This window comes from Salarias fasciatus, chromosome 11 (assembly GCF_902148845.1).
Source record: "Salarias fasciatus chromosome 11, fSalaFa1.1, whole genome shotgun sequence".
Classification (NCBI taxonomy): Eukaryota; Metazoa; Chordata; class Actinopteri; order Blenniiformes; family Blenniidae; genus Salarias; species Salarias fasciatus.
The window spans coordinates 18713862-18719861 of NC_043755.1; positions in this window are offsets into that span (position 1 = coordinate 18713862).

Sequence of the window (6000 nt, forward strand, 5' to 3'; positions counted from 1 at the left end):
CATTAAATAAATAAAGATAATAATATATGCCCAAAAAAGGTCAGATATAAAAAAAAGTGTTTTGGAAATTAGTGGTAAAGATGATTAAAAACTGTAAAATGACGTGAAATCCCACCACACGTGTAGAATACTGTTGGAGTAGCATTGGCACGTCGTTCATCAAGCATGCGACCAACAGGATTGTCCTTCAAATCACAGACAGATGACTCTGGCTGGCTGATATCTAATTCGTAAGAAGAAAAAAAAAAAGACAAATTTGTGGAAAACTGCTCAGTTCTTGCGCCCCATATTTTCACTGGTCTTTACAGCTTACAGCATTTGCAAACATACAGTATGTTGTGTTAAAAAAGAATTATGCGACTTGCTCTCCCAACAGAATTTCATTTTCGCTGGTTGTTTACCGGTAGAAATGTGGAGGGTGATGCTTCTAAATGATCGAGAGCTGACAGTGTTTTCCTCTGGGTGCCGATCTCTCTTTCGTTCCTCGCCCCTCCGTCTTTCTGTCTTCTTGATTGCCCATCTTTGGCGTTCTCTCCCCTGGGCTGGACACTTTGTCCTCGCGCTCCCTGTCTCCTGCTCCTCATGCCAGTCCTCCTCCTCCTTCTCCTCCTCCTCTGCCTGGGCCCAGTGTGAGTGATAAATTATTCGTGGGCATGCTCGGAGGGCCCAGGGCTGCTCATTCCTGCACACAGAGGACTAGCATTGATCCAGCCTGTGGTTCAACTTAATTGGAAACCCAGTTACACCAGCCACAGACACACTCCCACTCACAAACACCGAGCACACACACACACACACACACACACGCGCACCTCTAGACACAGCGTGTAGGATAAAGCTGCACTAATGCACACATATGCACCATTGTTACAATGTGGGAATACACCCGTGTATAGGTGCATGGTTATTACAAATGTCAACATAATTACACAACACACACAGACACACGCAGTTCCCACATGCATTCGTGCATTAAAGTGTTACAGAGCTAACATCTGCCTAAGTATCGGCTGCAGTATGTATGTTTTACAGCGACTCAATTCTCTTACAAGCACGCACACAAAACACAGACTCATACAAGTGCACAATATGAAATGCAAGAGCAAATAGATGGATGCAGACCCATGCGCGCACGCACACACGCACACTCACTTTATAGTCACTAAGCCTGCATTCTAAGCAGCACTAAAGAGGAGTAACAGTCCACAGTGGAGCAATATGGAGGCCCAGGTTTATTGATTGGACTGAGACACTGACTATCATACAGCTAATAGATTACATCAGACACATTGGAGCGGCCCAGTCAATGAGGCCTGATCCTATTAACTGGGGATTTGTAAACAGTTGTGTGCTCACTGTGACGGCTGCTGTGCTGCTTTGTGAGCCTTGGAGAGCGGATGACGGCTGTGCGGGTCGAGAAGATGCTCAAACACGGTTGTTTGGTCGTTCTACTCCTGCTGTTCAGCTTCTGGAAGAAGACTTTCACTGCAGTTCCACTTTTACACATTACAGTTACTCATCAAACAACTGTTGATTATGAAACAGAAACATCCTGGCAAATCCCACGAGAACATCCAAACTCCACATGGAAAGGCCCTTCAGCCTGGACTTAAACCAGGTTACTTCCTGTGGGGCAAGCATGAACCACTACATCCCTGTTTCACATACTCAAACATTTGTCTTGCTGCTTGTTGCTCCGTTAATCTTCAGTCATCATCACCATATGAAACGACGGTATCATGCACACTGTTGGTGCGGTCCTGCGCAGCAGTTGCTTGACCTCCTTCACATCACTGACACGTCTCGTCCATCTGGACTGCAGTCAGTCAGTGAGGATGAGTCACTCCGGCCTTTTGTTGTTTTTGATGCAGTGTTTAGTTGACGAGCTTCCAGCTACCAAAGTCAACAACTGCAGCTTCAGTGTGTCTTGTTGAACCGAGGTCAGACTGGATGCTAGAGTGACTCACTGCACCGTCATGTGGCAAACACTGACATTACAGTACTGAACAATGATGATGATAGTTTATTTTTGTAACTATTTGAAGTGATTTTTGAATGATTTTCACAAATTAAATAAATATTTTCCCTTTAAATGTCAACGTGAATGCAAGACCAGCAAGGTACCAAGCAGAGTGTGTTTCGATGACACAGTAAACATGCTGTCAATGCACGCAGAATGAATAATTAGTGGAAACAGTTTGAGAACATCTTGAGAGCCACATTTACAACATAAGCCTGGAAATCATCCTGACAGATTGGGTTCTTGTCTCCTATTGCTCCTCTTAAAATGTGGTTTTGTGCTTCTTCTTCTTCATCTTCTTCTTTTTTTTTTTGTAACCAAACCAAACCCAACAGAAGAAGGAAACACACGGTCGAGCAGTAATACAAAGAGCTTTTGTGGGGTGGAAAAAAAGTGGCACCTCTGTGTGAAAAAAAAAAAAAAAAAAACCTCACAAGTTAACAGCTCAGTTCATCTTAAGTCCATTACAGCATAAGCAATACTTCTGTTTAACCAGCTCTGTGGTGGATGCTGGTCCTGGGCTTCTCAGATTAATTTCGTGGCCCAAACCTATTCACATGTCCCTTCAGGGGCTGTGCAGCAAAGAGCAGAGAAAACAGAGAGAGAGAGAGAGACAGAGAGAGAGTGAGCTGCACTCTGTTCTCAGCCAACAGTGTGTTTTTAAGAGCAAAACGACTTTTCCAAAATAAATAGATCTGTGTCGCGGACTACTAGGAGAGAGAAAAGCCCTCGGTTCAATAATTAATTCCCGAGTCGAGGGTTTTGGAGAGCCGCTGATTGGGCTGATTTTTTTTATTTTTTATTTTTTTTTTATTCTGTTATGATACAAAGGAGGCCGTTTGAAGTAATTTGTCCCAGAGAGAGCGGCTTGGAATACCATACATGCTTTGATTTAGCAAAGCAAATTTAATTTTGTTTGCTTTATGCAAACCAGCCGGGGCCGCGGGGCTTTCTCTGATTCCACCAGAGGGGCTGATGGTGGTGGTGGTGCTGATGATAGAGGTGGGGGTGTGCACACAACAGAATCACGCCGCCGCCGCTAATATATAATACAGAGCGCACTCTCATGCACACAGACGCATGCAGTGAGCAGCAACAGTTCAAAAGTACAAAGCTTATCCCTCCCCTACACACACACACACACACACACACACACACACCAATCCCTTTGAAATCAAAGCTTAAAATAATTGTTTGTGCGTTGTGTTTTGTTTCATTCTATCCGTCTATTATTAGTGTTACTGGTATTATTCCTATCATGTTGTTTTAGCTGCCTGCTCTCTCGCTGCTTGCTGGGGTTTTGTTTTATGCTGCTAATGAAAGCTTCTCTCCTCGCTTTTGTTCTGCTTCATTTTTTTTCAAATACGTGTGTGGAATACATCTGTTTATATCTGTGCCTGATATTTCCCGAGATGTCTAACACCCAACAGCACAATAATGAAGAGGCTACTTGTGATTTTTTTTTTCTTTTTCTTCTTTTTTTTTTTTGCCTTTACAAGGGTGTTTCTTCACATCTTTGTGTAGACTTTTTGCTGCAGTGCAAAACTCTGAAGAGATGTACCTTCAGAATGAGGGCTGGGAATATATGCATGACGTGTTACACTTATGTCATTAATGATGGGAGAAATTACACCTCACTGTGTAATACACCTTTAATTACCTCCGGTCTGTGTGTGTGTGTGTGTGTGTGTGTGTGTGTGTGTGTGTGTGTGTGTGTGTGTGTGTGTGTGTACAGATGTTGAAGAAGACAGTGGAGGTGTTTCTTCTTAGAAATGGGAAAAAGAGCCGTTCAGAATGGGTGGCCAAGCGGTTTTCTTATGCTCCATTCAAGTCATTTTCTTAGGGAACAATAATGAGTGGATAAAGCAGAAAAACCCAATTTCCTTTATGCTTTTTATATCCTGAAAAAGCCCTCGTTGACGACCCTTTGGTCTTTTGTTATAGAAAACTGAGCTAATATCCTCCAGCTCTCTGCGCAGTTTAAAGGTCTTAATTGGATTCCATTAGTATATTGCTTGACATGACACTTGAGTCTGCTCTATTAGAATTCCCCTGCCTGGGATTAAAAAGAAGACTTTTTCTACATGCGACTCTCTAGGCTCTTTTGTTAAAGTCTCAAATATTCTTTGTTGGATTCACAGTTTTTAGTGACACCATTATTAAAAATGTACGCTTGACTTAAATGGGGGCTTTTATGTCTGGAGGACCTGCTGTTAAAGGTATGGCAGTGTCTCATTGCTGCAGTTTATGTATCAATAAACCTTTGCATTAATAGTGTAAGTTTTACATGCAGGCCAGATAAAAATGAGCTGTTCGCCCTATAAAACAGTCCCCCGGCCTCTTTCTGCGTGAGACCAGAGCCTGTGTTGAGCTCCCCGCAGGCTTTCTCTCTTCAGAGTGTCACGTGGAGTTGAAGAGTGTCCTCTGTGGTTTCAGTTCATACGGTACACAGGCCAACGGATGCGTTTGATGATATTCTGTTTTATGCCTTTTGCTCCAGTCCCGAGCCGATGTGGGGGGAAGTTCACCAAAGAGCCCTGAACCCAAAGAGCCTGGCCAGAACGTCGACGTGGCAGGAAAGCTCGGTCTCCATAGGTAAGGTGAACCCCAGCAACACGAAGCCTTTTTGTTTTTACCACTAAACTGATATTTCACTGATGTATCACTCAGTCACATTAATTACTTTACATGTTGGACTTTTGTTTTCTGTGCTACTGTGAGATCTTAGTTTTCATGTCACCCAACAGAGACCTCAGTGAGAACATGCTGTCAAACAAAACACTTTTAAACTTTACACACCTGTCCCCTCAGGATCTGCTCTGGAGTAGTAGATACTCGCATATTCTCCTTCTGTGTGTCGTGGGTTTTCTGCAGGTGCTCTGGTTTCCTCCCACAGTCCAAAAACATGCGTTTGAGGTGAAATATTTAATTGGTGGAGTTAATTGTCGCATTCTGTCCAAAGCCAGCTGGGATCAGCTCCAGTGGCTCATGACCCCAACTTGGCTAAAACGGTCTGGAAGATGAATGGTGAACCATTTGATTCCTTGTCTGGAGTCTCCAAACTGAATAAATCTCACTGGCTGTAAGTTTATATGGAGCAGGCAGAAATGCTTTATTGGTAGGGATATCTTCCCAACTCTATGGATGAGCATAAAGAAATACCTCACAAATTCACATTTAATATCTGTTTACGTTCAATATTTATCGTATTCACTATAAATCTTTAAAGCACATCCCAACAGTTGTTTCTTTCTTAACTGATTCATTGATCGGTTACAGAGTTTTACAAGTTATAGTTTGACTATGTAATGCATTTTATTAGATTTCTTCTTTTTTTTGAAAGACTTATGAAATTTGAGATCACTATAGTTATCTCTCTATGTTGTGTTTCAGGGGATAAAACTGTTCTAATCTTCACGCGACTTGCTTAGATCACAGTGATACTCACACTTCCAACCACAGTAACTTAAAACCTTCTCTCTTGAAGGTGGGCCCATTTCAACTCTTTTTCTAATCTTTCAGTGTTTTGTTGGCATGTCTCATCCTCCATCTCATTTCTTTACCTGAAACCAGCCTCTGTCTGAGACGTGTGAAGCTGCCCCTTGGCAGACTTCCACTCGTGGATGTATGAAGCAGAAGTGAAAACAAGAAGGGAAGACGGTGCCCACTTTGCTTGGTGTCTGAGCCAAAAGTGTTTTATTTGGCCTTCAGCTTTGTTTCCACATTGTGCACAGGCACATTACCGTCTCCTCCGGTGACCCAGACGCTGCACTTTATGATTATTTTAAACTCACTTTTCTTGGCAGTCGGAAGGTTTTATGAAATAGAAACCCTCTCTGGATTAGATATTCACAACAAAAAGAATCAAACCTGAGCTTTGTTGCAGTCACGTGTAAGCTCTTTATCAGTTCCTTTTTTTTTAATCATTGTAATATTTAATAGGAATTAATAGGAAAAGTGGGCTTGAAAGGATCTTTAAA